General features: G+C 40.9%; 1 protein-coding gene and 1 long non-coding RNA gene across 6 annotated transcripts in view; one reads left to right on the forward strand and one right to left on the reverse strand.

Moving 5' to 3' along the window:
• Window positions 1–18,922, forward strand: part of WWOX (WW domain containing oxidoreductase) — a 736,218-nt gene that overhangs the window by 422,942 nt on the left and 294,354 nt on the right. The window lies entirely within an intron of this gene.
• LOC131184147 (uncharacterized) overlaps window positions 411–18,922 on the reverse strand; it is a 153,136-nt gene continuing 134,624 nt past the window's right edge. Inside the window, exons 3-4 of one of the 3 annotated variants that reach the window (XR_009151928.1) lie at window positions 15,435–15,501; window positions 10,775–15,319 (exon numbers count right to left, since the gene is read on the reverse strand). This is a non-coding gene — a long non-coding RNA (uncharacterized LOC131184147). Of the gene's footprint in view, window positions 1,763–10,774; window positions 15,320–15,434; window positions 15,544–18,922 lie in introns of those variants that run through there. The other 2 variants (XR_009151926.1, XR_009151927.1) reach the window with 2 other exon arrangements.

The following is an 18,922-nucleotide window of genomic DNA, read 5'->3' on the forward strand; positions in this document are numbered from 1 at the left end:
TTTATTCCAATCCTCTGCCCCTTGAGAAAATCACTATCAGGGCAGCTTAATGTCACCCTTGCAAATTAGTCCAATCAAGAACCACATTCAGAAGAACTAAGACTATTGTACTGCTTTGGAAAGTTTCATTGATGGAGTTTTGCAGGTCTGAAAATACATTTCTCCCTTTGCATCCCCTTTGCAGCCCACGAAACTAGAGAGGGTCCCTTCTGAGATGTTTGCCATGTTCACATTTCTTCCGCTGGTTCAGCTGCTTCTTATCCAGCCATTTCTCTAGCTGTGCATCTTCCCCATCTCCAGAGGTGGGATTCTACCAGTTCAGGCGAACCGGTAGCTCCAACGATCAGCTGGGAGTGAACCGGTTCACCCTGACGATCAAAATGGGCCCACCCGCCCACCCATGCTGTTTTCCTACCTTTATCTTCTCAGCCGATTCACGCGGCAGAGCAGATCGCCGCGCCTCAGCTGTGTTTCTCCTCCGAAGAAACGCGGAAGTGAAGATTTCTTCAAACTCTGCACACGAAGATCACCGAACCAGTTCTTAAACCAGGAAGATCCCACCACTGCCTGTCTCGTAAGGTCATGCTCACAGTGGGGTCTTCTCAAATGAATCGCCACTCTCACACGAGATCGGTCCAAGAAATTTAGCTATACAATTGCAACATACCTATTTACAACTGTTGTAAAGTTTCAGCAGAGACATTGGTTGAATCTTTACTGTATTGGGTGACCAGCAATGAGATTGGCTGAAACAACAAGAATAAACAGCAATATCTATAAAGATAATTAACACTGGGAAAATGCCGAAGTTTACCTTCCTTTGCCCTTATTATCAGCTGAGCTACTTAAATGGGAATAGTAACATATTCCAATGACAAACTATGTTTCCCCCCCCCCAAAAAAAATATTTTCAGATATTTCCCCTTATCGGGTGGTAACACATCATTCCTGCTGGATTTTGCCCCATATTAGACAATGTCATTCTGACAGTGCTGGGCATGTACTATCTTTTTGGTCACTTAAGTAGAGATAGTAAAGAATAGGAGGAGGAGGCCCCTTGCTTGTTTCAATGAAGTATTTCATTCTTATCCCAAGGTCCTTTTCGAATCTTCCTTTTTCAGATCAATCACATTCATTGAATTTGGCGTACAAAACAACTTGCAACACTTTACAAGTGTCAATGTTAATTTCTCTGGTTATGCATCAGAAAACGTCCGCATCCGACTGGGCCTTTTTCTTTTTAAAGTTTTGGGTGGGTGGGTGTTTTCTTTCGTTTCCTGCCTGTTTTGCTATCTTTACTAATTGTGCAACCTCAGCAAAATTTGTCCTGTTTGTATTTGCTTTCCTGACTGGGTCATTTATCTAGATTAGAACCAATAGCAGGTTGAATATTCTCCTTTGGAGAGAGTGCCGCATGGGTGTGGGTATGTCACAGGTAGCTCGTGTTAGCATGGCTCCCCAGTATCGATTTTATCGCTTTACAAAAATTGGTTCTCGTTTTGGAATTTCGGTTGAAGTGAGGCCGAGTTGAATTACAACAGTAGAAGAGAACACAATAACAGAGTTGGAAGGGACTCGCTGGCATTGGCTTGCCACAATCCTGAAACTTCATGAAGCACAACCAGAGTTTTGTCTGCCTGAAAGGCTGTTTGATTCTTCATTCTTGTTTCACAGGATTTGGGTACCCAGGAGAACCTCTTTCTTGGGTCTTACTGGTGTCTCCTCGGACCGTGAATGTTGACGATGTGGACAGGCTTCCATTCTGAGACGAGGAAAAGAAAAAAAATGGAATGAAATCCTAAAACATAGTGAACATAATTAAAAATGTATCCCCACCCCCACCCCCAATAAAATAGCAACAACTGTAGGAGAAGGCATGGCAGAGCAGGGTCTAGACTGTGTCTGGATTTGTTTCTCCCAAATTCCCCAGCAAACATGCTAGCTCTAATGGAAATAGTGATGGACATCTAGGTAGTATTTGCCCAGATTCATGCTGCTGCTGCTGCCCCTCCTCCTCCTCCTTCTAATTCTAATTCTAATTCTTCTCCTTCTCCTAATTCTAATTCTAATTCTTCTAATTTTTCTCCTCCTCTCCTCCTCCTCCTCCTCTTCCTCCCCCCTCCTCCTTCTAATTCTCATTCTCCTCCTCCTCCTCCTCTTCTTCTCCTCCTCCTCCTCCTCCTTCCCCCCTCCTCCTAATTCTAATTCTAATTCCTCCCCTTCTCCTAATTCTAATTCTTCTACTTCTAATTTTTCTCCTCCTCCTCTTCTTTTTTTTTATTTTTTTATTTGAATTTATATCCCGCCCTTCTCCGAAGATTCAGGGTGGCTTACACTATGTCAAGCAATAGTCTTCATCCATTTGTATATTATATACAAAGTCAACTTTTATTGCCCCCAACAATCTGGGTCCTCATTTTACCTACCTTATAAAGGGTGGAAGGCTGAGTCAACCTTGGGCCTGGTGGGACTTGAACTTGCAGTAATTGCAAGCAGCTGTGTTAATAACAGACTGCTTAGTCTGTTGAGCCACTTCTTCTCCTCCTTCTCCTTTTCCTCCTCCTCCTCCTCCTCCTCCTCCTCCTCCTCTTCTTCTCTCTCTCTCTCTCTCTCTCTCTCTCTCTCTCTCTCTCTCTGAGTGCTGGAGAGCCACAGTAACTAACAGAAAGGTGTTAAATTGTATAAAACCAGACAGATCACCAAAAGCTAAAACCATAAAATCATCATCTGATTTACTTTGGTTCCCGTCTTCCATGCCTAGTCAATGCAGATTGAAGGCAAACCTACCTCTACTCCTTTAAGGGAACAGAGGAGATTGGTAATGCTTTTTCTTCTTTTCTTTTTAGTGGCCACCCTACTCCAAAGAGGGAAGGAGAGATTAGAATGGAATGTGTATTTTGGAAGCTGAATTCTAATTTTCACATTATGATTTACGGGGCGCCTCTGTTATGTTTGGACTGGTATTTTATGTGTAGGCAGCCCTGATACAAACAAACACATTTCTTCAACTGACAGACTCTGTCAAAGGGCTTTAAATATAGTCCAAGGCCCGACGCCAGCTCTCAACTTCTGTTCAAGCCAAATAGGGATTTTCCGGGCCTGCAATTCATCCACCCATTGCAGAACTGAAGCTGCTATCCAGACTGTGCTTACTTATGGATTTGGTCTCAGTAGGACTTTCTTCCATGTAAATATGTGAGGAATTGGGCTATGAGGCTGTAAAACGTTTTTTAAAAAGCCGTTTCCTTGTCGGTTTTCTTTCCCTGTTATCTTTGTTCCAAACCATTTAGCCTTGATCTTAGTGGAGGGGAAGCAGAGCCAGAAGCTTTTCCAGTTGGTTGTTTCTTTCCACGAAAGGCCAAGTTTGCGCCCCTGTTCCAAAAATCTCCTTTTGTGTTCTCTCCAAAGACTTTGGTGTGTAGCTAACAATGAGCCGCTAGATTTCCAAAGGACTCTTGAATTGTTCACGGCAGTCCAACAGTGGAATCCCCTCTTTCAAAAGATTTCCGAAGAAAATCTAAACAATAGAAGTAGCTGGGTATTGGGGTTCTTGGCTTACGCTGAGAAAATGAAGAAAGCTGAAAAGCTGAATAGGGGAAGACTTGGCTGGGAGGTCAGCTCAGTTTTGTGGAAAAGGTTGCCAAGTTGGCTTGGGTGGGGGAAAGAGAAGAAGAAGAAGAAGAAGAGAGCCAACAGTAATTATGTCAACATGTAGTTCCTGCTGAGGACCTTGTTTAAGCCTAGCATTCATTTCTTGACTCTGCAATTGTGTGTCTTGAGTTTTTCTGTGTGTGTGTGTGTGTGTGTGTGTGTGTGTGTGTGTGTGTGTTGAGAAGGAGGGGGAGAAACCATGGCACTCTTGGGAGTGGGCAAGTGCTGGGCTTAAAGGTGTGCTAACCTTGCAAGAATTGTATGACTTTATCATTTTTCACCTCCCGATTCCTTCTCCTGGGGTATACCTTCAAAGTAACAGAGAGGTGAAAGGTTTCCCGCAGCAGCAAAACAAGCTGTATGACGAATGGGCCAAAAAGTCAAAGAAAATATTTTAACCTAGTGTGATGTTAGCCTGCCCAGTCTTTACATCTTTGAGCTGCTGGGTGTGCAAAGGAAACCTAGGAGAAGCAGAAAGGGAAGAAGCTGTGTTGCAAAAGAGATTTCAGCTTGTAATACTTTTAGGGGTAATCATAAAGCATATTGTGTTTAAGATATTTTTTTTATTGGCCAAGTGTGATTGGACACACAAAGAATTTGCCTTGGTGCATATGCTCTCAGTCTACATAAAAGAAAAGATACCTTCATCAAGGTACAACACTTACAACACTTAATGATAGTCATAGGGTACAGATTTTACCCTATGCCGTAAGGTGCAAATAAGCAATTGGGAAACAATCAATATCAATATAAATTGTAAGGATACAAGCAGCAAACTTATAGTCATACAGTCATAAGTGGAAGGAGATGGGTGATGGGAATGATGAGAAGATTAATAATAGTGCAGATTTAGTAAATAGTTTAACAGTGTTGAGAAAAATATTTGTTTAGTAGAGTGATGGCATTCAGGGAAAAACTGTTCTTATGTCTAGTTGTCTTGGTATGCAGTGCTCTGTAGCGTAGTTTTTGAGGGTAGGCGTTGAAACAGTTTATGTTCAGGATGTGAGGAGTCTGTAAATATTTTCACAATCCTCTTTTTGACTCGTGCATTATACAGGTCCTCAATGGAAGGCAGGTTGGTATCCATTGTTTTTTCTGCAGTTCTAATGTTCCTCTGAAGTCTGTGTCTGTCTTGTTGGGTTGCAGAACCAAACCAGACAGTTATAGAGGTGCAGATGACAGACCCAATAAATACATTCTCCTTCCCCTTCCCAGCTCCGTTGCAGATGCTAAAGGAGTGTAAAAATAACAGCATCCATACAGCATCCTATTTCAAGCAAGGTGATTGCCATTACCACTGTGACGCACTGCCATTAGTTGTGAGACTCTTGGTTGCTGAAGGGTGATTTTGTAATGCAGCCGAATTTGCTTTCTTGCACTCTGGCAAATGTTGGTGTATTACAAATACTCCTTGACTTAAAACGAACAGTTGGGACCAGAATTTCTAAGTTGCTAAGCAGGATGGTTGTTAAGCAAGTTATGCATGATTTTACAAACTTTTGGCCATGTTTATTAACACAGGTGTTAAGCAAATCTGGGGGTTATTTAAGAGAATTAACTTTGCATGTCAGAAGCCAGGTGGGAAGTTCACAAATGGTAAGGATCCTGGGGTCACGCAACTGTGGTAAATAATTTCGGGCTGCCAAGCGCCCAAATTTTGATCATTTGACTGCAATGATTATGATCATGATGCTACAATGGTCCTAAGTACGTGCACTGTTTTTTGAAAAGTGCTGTGGTTAACTTTGAATGGTTGCCAACGAATGCTTGCAAATCAAGGATTACCTACAGCAGAGGTGGGTTTCAGCAGGTTCTGACCAGTTCTAGAGAACTGGTAGTGGAAATGTTGAATAGTTCGGAGAACCGGTAGTAAAAAATTCTGACTGGCCCCGCCCCCATCTATTCTCTACCTCCCAAATCCCAACTGATCAGGAGAAAATGGGGATTTTGCAGTAACCTTCCCCTGGATTAAGGAGGGAATGGAGATTTTACAGTATCCTTCCCCTGCCATGTCCACCAAGCCACACCCACCAAGCCACAACCACAGAACGGGTAGTAAAAAAATTTGAAACCCACCACTGACCTTCAATTTAGTTCATTTTTTGTTTTATGCTGCCTTTCAGGACAGCTAGGGCTTTATAAATCATGTGAGGAGAAATACAGTGAATACTGTACTGTACTGTTCAAAAGGAAAGAAACTTGTAGGACAACTGAAGATAATGTTGGAAATAACTTGGTCCTTTGTTCCATCAGGGATTTTTTTCCTTTCAGCTTCCCTGTCTAAGTTACAGCCCTGAGATAACCTGGGAGTTTCCATCCAAGTGTTACTGTCTTCCCCCGAAAATAGGACCTGTACGGATAATAAACCCAATTGGGCTTTTGAGTGCATGCGCTAAAATACCCCCCCCAAAAAATAAGCTCCCCCACCAAAATACTTAGACACATGCGCAGCTGCCACACAAAGAACTTGATGTGAGGAGGCTACACCAGAGTGGGGGGAAAGGGAGGGGGAACATGCCCCACGCGCCCCACACGCACCTGCCATCCTGGGTTTGCGGGAACAGACTCCGTGAGGCCATTCCACGTGGATGGCAGGTGGGTGTGGGGTGTTGTACCCCCCCCTTTGTCCCCCCCTCGCCTCCTTACCTCGTGCTGTTTGCACGGAAAGCAATGAAAAAGCTGCCATGATTGCTGGAGGCAGTGGCCCGAGCGGCACTGGCAAATCAGCTGGTCGGCACTCCGGCATCAGTCCCCCTGCCATAGGCTGAGGTTTCTGGGTCTCCTGCACCTCAAAAATAATAAAACCCCACCCCCCCGATAATAAGGCCAAGGCCATATTTCAGGGGTCAAAAGAAAATACGACCCTGTCTTATTTTCGGAAAACACGGTAATTAGATGCCATTGTGCTTCCTTTCTGAGTCTGATAAGGATGGCCAGGTGTTGTCACCTGCTGAGATGGTCCTAGCTTGCTAGGATTTTAATCTCTGGACACTCTCTACCCATCCTAACTAGATTGCAAGGCAGTTCTAAAGCATGCATGAGAACCAAATCCTACGAAACCCATGAGACCTGCTTCTAAAAATGTATTTATAATGTGAAAGAATCGTTTAAACTCTTCTTTGTATACCGCAAACATAATGTAAACTACTCAGAACTACTGAAGATCCAGCAAAGCAAAAGACATTGGATCTCTTAAAAATCTGGAGAGACACAATGCTTGGTAATATATCTTCCACCAGTAGAGAGAAGAAGGCTGATGTAGCAAGTTGAATGAATGCACTTGGAAAGAAGTTGGGGGCTTGGAATACAGTTGTGTAAATGAGTCCCTTGGAGATAAGTTACATAGCAGAGGGCAAAAGGCACTGATCAGGCCAAAGAGGGATGATAAATGTGTTTATTACATGGTTCTGCAATGTAATATATGACTAAGACAGCACGGCACATATTAGTAGAGTCTGGTAGAGTGTAATCTGTTCATTGCCCTGAAAACATATCAGAAATACTTTATTTATTGGAAGTTCCTCTATAATAACTTTCATCATTAAGAGAAAAAGATGCATGTTATTCTCTCTCATAGTTTTATAACGATTAATCTATAACGCTTCACATATGCCGTTTTAATTGGTGACGGAGCATATGTTGTATTTTAGAGGTGCGGATTTTGCACAAGCTGTAAATAAATTAGATCCGCATTATTGCCAAAATATGTGCGCATATGTATGCAAGAGATTTCTTCCCAAGATTTCTTCCCAAGAGCAGAGTAATGACTCCCTCAGACACTTCAAACTGTCTGTCACCTTCCAGAACATCTTCCTACTATTTATCGTGATTTCTTGATCTGTAAATTCTCTGGAAAAGATGGTAAATTACCAGGGCATTTACCAAAGTCTTCAGCAGTCAGTCTTATTCCCTTTAATTCTCCTGGTCCATGCTCAAGTAACTCATGGCAATCAAGGATGGTATTCACTTACCTTCGCTACTGGTATGCAAATGTGAGCACACGCGCCACCTCTGCACATGCACGGAGCCTTCCGCGCATGCGCAGAGCGTCAAAAATGGGACCTGATGACGTCCGGGTGGGTGGGCGGAGCCTCCTGCATCCACCACTACCGGTTCGCCTGAAACGGATAAAATCGGCTGAATACCACCACCGATGGCAATGCAATAATTGTTTGGAATCAGAAAACATTGAGAGGTCCAATCAACACTGCCCCAAATAGGCTTAAATCATACAATTTGTTGTGTCTCATAGTTGTACCACATCCCACTTCCAGACTGAATGGATGTCGGCTAGAAATTCCTGGAGTTGTACAACCACTGTGCACTTCCTTTCAGAAATGTTATCCTTGAAGGAGGCTGATACTTAGTTTAATTAATGACATATAATGGCGGACCTTCAGAAAGACAAAACTACATATTCAGTCCACAAGACATTTAATTATGTTTGAGCCGCGGTGGCGCAGTGGTTAGAGTGCAGCACTGCAGGCTACTTCTGCTGACTGCCGGCTGCCTGCAATTTGGCAGTTCAAATCTCACCAGGCTCAAGGTTGACTCAGGCTTCCATCCTTCCGAGGTGGGTAAAATGAGGACTCAGATTGTTGGGTGGGGGGGAAAGACTGACTCTGTAAAACCTCTTAGAAAGGGCTGTAAAGCACTGTGAAGTTGTATATAAGTCTAAGTGCTGTTGCTATTGCTAATTATCTCCGTTACCCAATCTGATGCCGAGTTGCAGTACTATTGGCTCTGTAGAATCAATCAGCCTGAAATACGTTCTGAAACTTTGGATTCTGTACCTCTCCAATATTAATTACAGACAAAACATATTTAGAGCAGTATATCTATAGCTACAGCAGGGGTGAAATGCTACCAGTTCGGACTGGTTCAGTCGAACCGGTACTGATGGTGGGGCGTGATTCAGAGAAGCGGTAGCGGCAGCAGTATGAGGTTCTGCACACCCACCCGGATGTCGTTACTTCCTGTTTTTAACCAGGAAATAACCAGTTTTTGATATCCTGTGCATGTGCAGAAGGGTTTGCGCATGCACAGGGGGTCCAAGCGTGCACATGACAGATGCACGAGCACGCACTTCCGAAATGGTAGGGAAGGTAAGTAGATGTCACCCCTGAGCTAGAGTACATCTGACTCATCAGAATAGAGCTGGAAGGGACCTTGGAGGTCTTCTAGTCCAACCCCCTATTCAACCAGCAGACCCTATATCATTTCAGACAAGTGTCCAGTCTTTTCTTAAAAACCTCCAGTAATGACAAACCTACAATTTCTGATGTATTTTATATATACTTTATATGTTTATAAAGTAAGAACAATTGTTCTTACTTTATAAACATATACGTTGATAATAGATATACTGTAGATATAGTCTTGAAAACTATTGCATTTAACAATTGTTCTTACTTTATAAACATATACATAGATAACAGATAAACTGTAGATATAGATAGTCTTGAAAACTATTGCATTTAACATTTCCCCCCCCACTCTAAAGCCAATGTTGAAGAGTTATACCCTTAGCTCATTTAAGTTACAATAAATGGGAAGATTTCACATTACTCAGTGGGGATTTCTTGTAAACTGAAATATTCTCCTCTGCTCACACCAACCCCCTGTTCAGACACATAATCAAACTATGGCCAACCTCTAAGGATAAGACTTTAATAAATTAAGATTAAAAATAAATAAATAAAAAAGGAGTTGTTAAATGGAAGTTCTGTAATGCGGGATATTGAGCGAAAAATAGCGTTCGGAACCCTTAGCCCTAGTTTGTCAATTGATAAATTAATCTGTTAAAGAAATATTGGATTTATATTTAACTTGAAAAACAGGGGATGCTCTTTTTCTTCTGCACTTATAACTTTGAATACACTTTTCGGTTGCTCTTAGTTATCTCAAATTAAATCTTAAATTGAGCTTGTGGTCTTGTGAATTAATACCTTAGCCTTTCAGCTCTTTTGCTGAGGCCATACAAATCTAAGGGTAGAACTGGTTGCTAGGTCAGGTCTTGGCATGTAGTCTATAGAAATGGTTTAATGATGCCCACAGATGTTTGCATTCTGTACGTGAGATCTTTAATGCATTGGTGGGCTCGGCAAAGGTCCTTGATTATCACCTGATTGTGTTGCCATGGCCAATGAATTGAGCAGAAGCACATTTGTCCACATAATGTATGTAACAAGATTCAGTGCATATAAATAAGCGCTATTTGGAAGTGCACGTTTGAAGTAAAATTAGAAAAAGGGGCCATTCTGGCTCCTGGCTTTCACAGCAGCACAAATCTATCCAAAGGGTGTTACAAATTACCCAGGGCTCTCTGGAGGAGTTTTTATATTAGTACCCAGCACATTTTTTTCCAGTCAATGCATTCAAAGAAAACATGGTTGAACCAGCAGCAGCCATGAACTGGATGTTGTGAACCAGGCCCAAGTAGGTAGTAGGAAACTCAGTCAGTGTAAAAATAAATAAACTTCATTAAAACAGCTGAGAATTACTTCATTCTCAGCATAGTCCAACTAAATTAAAGCAATTTCCTCCCAACACAATTCCGTAGTCCTATCACTAACCTTGGTCTTAATTAGGCAAACTGCCAAAGGCCTTTCTTGGCAAAAGTTCAGAAGACACTGATACGAAACAAATGCAACAAGACAAAGCTATCAACATTGTTTTCCGGCAAAGAGTCCAAACACCATTGCTGGTCTTTTAAGCCTTATGGGAGGGGCCAATCATGTCTTGGCCCTACTTCCGAGTCGTCCTCTTTGCTTTAGCTGCTCTTGCCTTCTGGCAGCTCTTCTCATGCGTGCATTAGGAACAGGCTCCTCCTGTTCCTCTGCCTCACTACTGTCAGCCTCTGGAGGCTCCGGAGTCCGCACATCACTCCCCGATGGCCCTGGCCCCACCTCTGTCTCTGATGCAGAGCCCTCATCTGGGCCTTCCCCAGCCTCCAGGACTGGCCCATGTTCTTCCTCAGCCTCATTGCTGTCTGACTCGGTTGCCAGCTCCTCAGGCTGCTGGTGGACCACAATACCGGAGTATATTTTCAGGGCTATATCATATTAAGTGGAGAGAACACACAGCATTTTTTTTAAAATTGTCAGTTCCTCAGAGTCGCATTTATAAGATGGACAGCCCTAGAAATCCAATTAAATAAATAAAGATTGAACATGCCATATACCATACCTTAATGTTGACTCTTCCTGGCAAAGAACATTTGGCAATAACAAGACAACTCTGTTTGTTCAAGGTTGTCTTTATTGGCAAAAAAAACCCATAGCTTAAAATTACGTTGGTTCGGGATAATTGTCAGTGGTTTTTTCAAATGTGTCAAACTTTATCATTTTTCAAGAATGCAAGAAAGTCCAATAGTAGTTCTAATGTAGCTTTGTTCTTGCATATATTAACCATCTCTCCATATAGATCATACAACAGGTTGGCATCGTGTATACCTACTAATTTATGTGTACCTTTATTGTATTCCTTTAATTTTATATCAGTTAGTGGTGAGATCTATATAAAATAGAACAAGATCTAGCAGTCCTCAGCTCTGTTTGCCTTTGATTTGGACCTTCGCTGAATCCTTTAGTCCTCCTCTAAACACACTCTATAAAGGGCACAGTGGCGCAGTGGCTAAGATGCTGAGCTTGTCGATTGAAAGGTTGGCAGTTCAGTGGTTCGAATCCCTAGTGCCGCGTAACGGGGTGAGCTCCCATTACTTGTCCCAGCTTCTGCCAACCTAGCAGTTCAAAAGCACGTAAAAAATGCAAGTAGAAAAATAGGGACCATCTTAGGTGGGAAGGGAACAGCATTCCATGAGCCTTTGGCGTTTAGTCATGCTGGCCACGTGACCACTGAGACGTCTTCAGACAGCGCTGGCTCTTTGGCTTTGAAACAGAGATGAGCACCACCCCCTAGAGTCGGGAACGACTAGCACATATGTGCAAGGGGAACCTTTACCTTTACCTTAAAGCGGGGGTGAAATGCTCCCGGTTCGGATAAACAAAATAATACTTTGTTTATTATTTTTATTATTTATTGTTACTGGCCATGCACACCTGGTCACCTGGCCACCAATCCATGCCCACCAATTAAGCCACACCCACAGAACCGGTAGGGAAAATTTTTAGATTTCACCCCTGCCTTAAAGATATTCTAATTGTTTAACATCATTCTCAAAGTATAAATCCAAACCTGAACAATTTGTCAAACGGGCATCTGACAGATGCCTGCTGCCTGCTGAAGCTAACTATAACTTACTATACATATTTAACCTTATATGGATAGCGTGTTTCATTTGAGGTGGCTCACCAAATTTCAGAATCCTTATTACTTTAAACAGTTAACTGGAAAAATACTGTACCCAATTGAGCTTCTGGGTGATTTTAAGCTACACTGGTGCACAGACAAAAGAAAGTTGGTTTTGCAAATTATTTATTTTCAATTGTGTACGTTGCAGAGGTGTGTGTGTGTGTGTGTGTGTGTGTGTGTGTGTGTGTGTGTGTGTGTGTGTGTGAATGTAGAGGAAAGGGGGAAACAAAGAGGTGGGGTTTTTTTCCTTTAAAAAAAACACAGATCTGCACAAACCTATGGACTTTTGCTCTGCTATCCTAGGAAGACTTCACAAGGTCAACAGTTTGAGCCTCTTTGGAATCCAAAAATTGAATCTTGGTGCATCCATTTTCCTAATAGGATTTGTGCAATCCCAATTGATGCTGACAGTTTTGGTCTCATCTCTCTGTTGTGCTGTACATTTTTATTTGACACCAGAGATGGCATCAGTGTGGATTGGAGAGAGCATCTGTGCAGTGGACTCTCCCTTGGGATTTAAGCTCACATACACACACATCCCTCTTACCAGAGCTGGGTAATTCTATGGATGCCTTGAATGCTGGAGTAAAGATTTCTTTGTTTTGATTATTAATTGAAAGCGTGAGAATGGTCACTGCAAAACAAACCTATGATTATGTTACCTTATGTATTTTGTTTGTAACTTGTAAGATCAATGAGAATAAAAATAGGGGGGATGTTACTTTATGTGAAAGTAAAAAAAATAAACGCAGAGTTGTTTCATTCTTTTTTCTCATATTTGATGAATAATGAATCTTGGGACATGGTGCACTAGGGAATTAAATTTATTCATTTGTATCTACCTTGTAAGCAGGGGTGAAATGCTACCAGTTCGCTCTGGTTCGGGCGAACCGGTAGTGATAAAAACTACTGGTTTGAGCAAACCCATAGTTTAAAAAAGCTACTGGTTCGTCTGAACCGGTATTTCTGACGATCAGCTGAGCTGTGCAGTTTAACTTTGCTAGAAAGCAGGAAATCCTGCTTTCTAGCAAAGCTAAATCATGCAGCACAGCTGTTCCCCACCTCACTGTTCTACTTTTTTTTTTTGTTTACATTTATATCCCGCCCTTCTCCGAAGACTCAGGGCGGCTTACAGTGTGTAAGGCAATAGTCTCATAGTCTTTGTATATTTACAAAGTCAACTTATTGCCCCCCCCAACAATCTGGGTCCTCATTTTACCTACCTTATAAAGGATGGAAGGCTGAGTCAACCTTGGACCTGGTGGGGCTTGAACCTGCAGTAATTGCAGGCAGCTGTGTTTAATAACAGGCTTCTTACAGCCTGAGCCACACCGCGACTTACCTAGGGAAGTCTTCTTTTTCCATGCGCAGCACGCATTTGGCTCGCACTGCGCATGCATGGGCAGCGAACCAGTGGCGATCTGAGGAGGAGTTCACCACTGCTTGTAAGGCTAATGAAAACTGCATTGGTCTTAACGCGAGCTTGTTTCCTAAATGTGGAAAATCACCCCCACTAGAAAAAAAGGAAGAATTGCTCTCTCTTTCTTGCTGTACAAAAGTTATTTTTAAAACACAAAGTCCAATGTTTTCGTTAATGAGACTTTTAATCAGAACGGGAACTGGTTGCAGTGATGAGGTGGTCAGAGTGAAATAAATAGACAAAGTGGGGCGTGATCCAGATTCAAATCTCCACTCAGCCACAGAGTTTAGTCCATTTAGTCCAGACCTAGGAGATGACACAGGCAACCCATAAAATATTTCTGCATGAACCAACTGGGAGACTGGAAACATATGAAGTGGCTTCTCAATGATTGATATTGGCTAAATGATGTCTCCCTACTTATTAACTAACATTGCATCATTTGTTATGAGGTCATGCTACTGAAAGACTCTGTTTATCCATTTTAAAACTTTAGACAATATTTTTTTGTGGCTTGAAGACTTTGAAGTTATTCAGGGAAAGTCATATCTACATGTATCCTGAAAACCATTAGAACTTATGTCTGAACATTTGTACTGGGGGCCATATGGTGGCTCAATGGGTAAGACACTGGGCTTGTTGGCTGGAAAGCCAGCAGTCTAGGTTTGAGACCCACGTTCCACACGACAGGGTGAGTTCCTATCCTCACCCAGCTCCTGCCAACCTAGCTGTTCAAAGGCATACAAATGCAAGTAGATAAATAAGTACCATTTTGATGGGAAGGTAACAGCGCTATGTGACATCATGCGGGCCACATGACCATAGAAATATCTTTGGACAGTCCTGTCTTAATGCCCTTGAAATAGAGACGAGCACTGCTTCCTATAGTCAGCAACGATTAGCAGAGTAAAATCTGCAAAGACTCCCCTTTTACATTTGCATTGCTGCAACAGGGTGATTCCCTTTGCTTAACTTAATGATTTTTACTTGCTGAGAGTAATATTATCTCACATTCAAGTCTGCCTTTCATCGTTGCATGGAATTCACCTTGTGAGTAAACCAGAGGAAAGGAAGGGCAAAAAGGGGAATGACAACAATAGTACTGGATCATTTTTTTCCCCTCTCTCTCTCCCAAAAGTTGACTGAACAATGTAAATACTTTTTTCAAGGGAAAAAAAAAATCTACTCAACCAATCTATAACTACTTTAACCTGGGGTCAAGTATTCTGAGAAAAGAAAGTGCAGATGTATTCTTACAACATTGCCTTAAAGTTTGGTTTCAAGCAACAATGCACAGCGTTATATCCTCAGAGTATATTTTAAATCCCCTGCCTCCTCCTTTATAAGAAAACATCTATCCGAACAAGTAGCATTTCAAAAGCCTTTTCAGAATGACATATTTCATCTTGGAGAGCTTTCCTCTGCAACGCTATTATTTGGGCTATTTAATCAGAATGAAAGAGTAGCTAGAACAGAAGGATTGTTTTATCTGGCTCAGCCTCTTGGATTTAACAGATATGTATGCATATTATTATTTTTTCTATAAATGCTGTTCTCATGTTTTGAGAACTCACGTTCCAACCCTCTTTTCCAGAGGCGGGCTTCAGATACTGTAGCAACCGGTTCGCCCAGCACCAGAAATGTGAGTGCGCACACACGTGCAAATGCATGCGGCATCACAAAACATGTCAATTCGCACATGCGTGCCATTTGCACATGCGTGTGACATCAAACAACACAGCAATTTGCTCACATGCACTGTGCGCGCATACGTGCGGCATCAAAAACACAGCGATATAGAATGGAATTGCGCCCAGGTGGGTGGGCGGGCTCAGCAGTAGATCGCCACTACCGGTTCGCCCGAACCGGTCTGAACCAGTTGAATACTATCTCAGCTCTTCTCCCTCCTTTGCATTGAGAGGCAATTGTAGTATTCTGCAAGATGTAGAAGAAACATATTATTTGTTTTAAAAAAAAATTAAGCAAGATCATCTTGTATCTTTCAAACAATGTAAGGAAGTGAAGGGGGAGTTTTTGGGTTTGTATCTACCTTTACATGTGCCCTTTATTCCTTCCATCTTTTTCCCAGGAGCTTCAGTCAGTTTATACGAGGATCTCTAGAGAGAGTTCAGCAACACACAAACACGAGATAGATTGAGCTGAAAAAGGGTGATGGGATGAAAGTCATCAATGAATTTCCATTGTTGAGGGTGAACATAATCTCTTGGTTTTTCCAGCCTTTCCACTCCTGTTTCTTTAACACTACATCACTTTGGCTATCTATTTATGCCTTCCTCTGATAAAGGCTCCTTTTAAATGTTCTATGTTTCATCTTCTGATATTCTATTCAGTCTTATGTTCCGTTCATTTTCTTATGAATCTCCCTCTGAGCTTTGTTCTCTTGGAACCCACCCTTGTGTTGAGATCACCATTCGGGGTCTACCTTGGATTGTCCCCAGGTTTTGAGATTAGATTGGAGGTGTTTTAACAGCCAGTCTTTTTCTTTACAGTATTATACTAATTTGGATTATCTTCCTTACAAATATTCATTTGATGCTTAGTTCTGCAAAGAACTTGTTGAGACCAAGGCCCAAGTAGTGATTACTAAACACAATTCAGTCCTCAACAAACTTATTTTATTAAAGCAGCTGAGAATTAATTCATTCTCAGCTTCGTCCAAAACAAAATCCTTAATAACCAGTCCGTTGGCCTTATCACAAGACTTTGATGTCTTTGGCTAAGCTCCAACACTAGAAATTTTTAAGAAAACGTTGGATAACCATCTGTCTGAGATGGTGTAGGGTTTCCTGCCTTCCAAGAAGTAGGGAGGTCTTTGGCCTTATCAATCCCTGGGAGAATCATTTTTTTAATTTATTTTTTTCGTTTCAAGGGCAAACTTTTCCTAGAATTTGCATCAGACATATAGTTGAATGTCCTTTTTCTCCCATTCCAGTTATCATTTAAAAAAACAAAAAAATCCACAGGAATATTACATTCCTGTGTAATAAACATTCCCTTTTAGTGCATGTAAAGAAATGTGTTGCAAAAAAAAAAAATCACCTTCAAAATATGAGATACCTTCTATCAGCATGCGTGATTATAGAAAGAAAACATTCTAATTTCTTCCCAAACTATAAGCATGGGTTTTTAAGTTGTTATGCCTTGTGCTCTAATTTTGTTTATTTGGCTTTGTATTTGTGAGAAAGAGAAGATAATGTATGTAAAGAAGAAGAATGCCATTTTGTTCAGGACTCAAGCTTTTGGAGACGCGTGGCTATGAACCCAAGTCCCTTTCACATAAATAAATATTTAATTTTATTTTTAATTTTTAATACAATAGCAATAGAACTTAGATTTATATACCACTTCATAGTGCTTTACGGCCCTCTCTAAGCAGCTTTACAGAGTCAGCATATTTCCTCCAACAATCTGGGTCCTCATTTTACCCACCTCGGAAGGATGGGAGGCTGCGTTAACCTTGAGCCTGGTGAGATTTGATCTGCTAAACAGCTTGGCAGCCGGTAATCAGGAGAAGTAGCCTGCACTCTACTGCACTCTAACCACTGCGCCACCACGGCTATCAATAAATATTGATTCCCAGTAGAAATGCATGGTTGTGAGAGTTGGAACGTAAGGAAGGCTGAGCGCCCAAAGAATTGATGCTTACAAATTGTAGTGTTGGAGAAGACTCTTGAGAGTCCCTCAAGAGTCCCTTGTGCTCTAATTTTGTTTATTTGGCTTTGTATTTGTGAGAAAGAAGAAAATAATGTATGTGACAGCGTGTGTGTGCGCGCACACACACACACACACACATGTTATTTGAGCTCTGCTACCCCTGACAGTATCTCAATAACAACACTGGGTAACTGAAATAAAGTTTTCTCTGTAACTGTAAAGACTTGTGTGCCTTACAGTCACAGGGGGCTGTTAATGCTCTTGTAATAAACATTATTTATGATTGTTAATTGAAAAGCATTCAAAATTGCCACAGTGTATTTATTTTGTCATTTAAATTTCTTTGTCTCCCCCTGTTGCTTTGGCAATAAAAGGTCATAGAGAAAACACACCCTGGGAACAGTTTTCATTAAGAAACACCACGTCAGGGGAGAAACACTTGAGAAACAAAATTATTACAATTATTATACTGTCTTTTCAAAAGAAAAAAAAGGCAGAGTCATTAAAACATTACAGAGCTGTAATCAGCAGATGATCCTGGGGTTACTTTTCGGGATGTTTTGTAATTAAGGAATTGGTTTTAATAACAAAGTCAAGACATTACCAGCATTTGAAAGAAAGAAAGAAAGAAAGAAAGAAAGAAAGAAAGAAAGAAAGAAAGAAAGAAAGAAAGAAAGAAAGAGTTGGAGATACTTTATTGTTAGATAAACAAATAACTTATAAGTATACTTTTAAAGCATCTGAGATTTTGCAGAAAATTAGGCAATCAGGTGTAAGTTACAACATTTTGTTACTCTCTGACTTTCTTCTCCACCTCTCATTCCTTGAGCAGATCCTTACAACTAAAAATAAAAATAGAACTCCAGGGTTGTCTTTAACCAGATTTATTCTAGATTATTGAAATCTTGGCAATTGTATATGGGTACTTTAGTACCCAATTTATCTCTAAATTTAATACAGTCTACCAAACAGAATTTGGAGTGGTGACGATTAAACAGGAAAAAGGATTGTCTCAGATAAGTTATAAGTTATTTTTTTTTATCTTTCTGTCAGGTCCAAAGAAACCAAGAATGACATGTGGAATTATTTCTGAGTAGTTACTTTCTCATAACTGACCTATAGACAGAATCTTGCCAGACTAAACCAATTATCTGCAATAACCATAGATATCCTCTGTGAATTGCTAGGGAAGATCCAACTTTGTTCATAAAACAGAGCCTTCCACTGAGGACCTGTATATTGTACGAGTCAAAAAGAGGGCTGTGAAAATATCTACAGACCTCTCACATCCGGACATAAATTGTTTCAACTTCTACCCTCAAAAAGATTCTATAGGGCACCACACACCAAATAAACACAAGGACAGTTTTTTCCCAAATGCCATCACTCTGCTAAACAAATAATTCCCACAACACTGTCAAATAATTTACTAAGACTGTATTACTAGTATTCTTCTCTTCTTTACTAGTATTTATCTCTTCCCACTTATTACTATAACCATGTTGCTTGTATCTTTCAATTTATATTGTTTTTTTATTTGTTTCCTAGTACAATTTGATACTTATTAGTAATCGACTATCACTAAGTGTTGTATCTTTTTATTCTCGATGAATGTATTTTATTCTCCTTATCTACACTGAGAGCATATACACCAAAGACAAATTCCTTGTGTGTCCAATCACGCCTGGCCAATAAAGAATTCTATTCTATTAAAAAGATCAGGTAGTCTGTGAGAACATGAAGATATGTTTCCAACCACACATCAACCTAACTAAATAAATAGTAATCCTTTTATAAGCCATCTTCTTATGAAATAATATTCAGTCAATTGTGGTAACAGTGCCCCCACCTCTACCATCACCA

Source organism: Ahaetulla prasina, chromosome 12 (assembly GCF_028640845.1).
Source record: "Ahaetulla prasina isolate Xishuangbanna chromosome 12, ASM2864084v1, whole genome shotgun sequence".
NCBI classification, from domain to species: domain Eukaryota; kingdom Metazoa; phylum Chordata; class Lepidosauria; order Squamata; family Colubridae; genus Ahaetulla; species Ahaetulla prasina.